A 1004-nucleotide genomic window follows, 5' to 3' on the forward strand; every position below is an offset into this window, starting at 1 on the left:
GAAATAAATAACAAAAATCCCCCCGAAACAAACCCAGACAAAAGAATTGTTCCAGCTATTTCCTTTTGCCTTTCTCTTGGCTTAGACAAGGTGTCTCTCAAGTTCCACTCTGACTCATGGGTCCCCAGATTTCTATCCTGGTTTCCAGCATCAATGATTTCCATTTTCCCCTCATTTCAGAGAACCTTGGTGCTTAAGTTGTTTCTCAAACTGCTGGCAGGGCATCCAGCTTCACAATCCCGGCACTTGAGTGCTGCAAAAAAACTTCAGAGCTGCATTGGTCCTGCAGATCACCTGTAACAAATGTGAGATTTATTCAGTACTGAAATACACCTGCCAATGATGGCTGAGGGCTGTGTTTCACCCTACTGATGCTGTACAAGGGGTGTCAGGGATGCATGGGGCAAGGGAGAGCAGTGGTGGTTTGGGAGCCTTTGAAGGGAACAGATTACAGGCTGTGTTTTCCAAACTTTCTAGCAAGGGAAAGGGAATATGGTGTGATAATACTTAGCAGTCTTGCAAGGAAAATAACAATTGACTTTTAAAATATTTCCATTAAGAAGAGCCCACAACCCTTGAATGTTATCCTTACTTACACATAAGGAGCTGAGCCGTAAGGAGATGACGGGACTCCCTGGAGATAAGTAAGCACATTTTATAATGTGAGAGGGGATGGGGAGCGCTGGAATGAAGAAGCAGCAGGGGAGGGGGGATTTTGGGGGTGGATCAAAGTGTTAAAGTGGAACATTTGCAGTTGCCATTTCCCGCATGGATGGTGCTGAGAATTGCATTGCAGCAAAGAGGCTCCAACGCTGCCTCAGACCATATCCTAGAAAATAGGAGGATAATTTCCTCATGAGCAGCCAGGCCTTCTGACTGAGCAGGGAGAGCCATACCCAGTGTAAGACTTCAACAGACCCTTCGTGACTCCAATCCTAAGTGATGTTTTTGAAAAAGAGTCAGAAAGGTGCCTCTTCCACACACAACACTTCAGTACTCTCATC

Source organism: Vidua chalybeata, chromosome 1 (assembly GCF_026979565.1).
Source record: "Vidua chalybeata isolate OUT-0048 chromosome 1, bVidCha1 merged haplotype, whole genome shotgun sequence".
Lineage (NCBI taxonomy): Eukaryota > Metazoa > Chordata > Aves > Passeriformes > Viduidae > Vidua > Vidua chalybeata.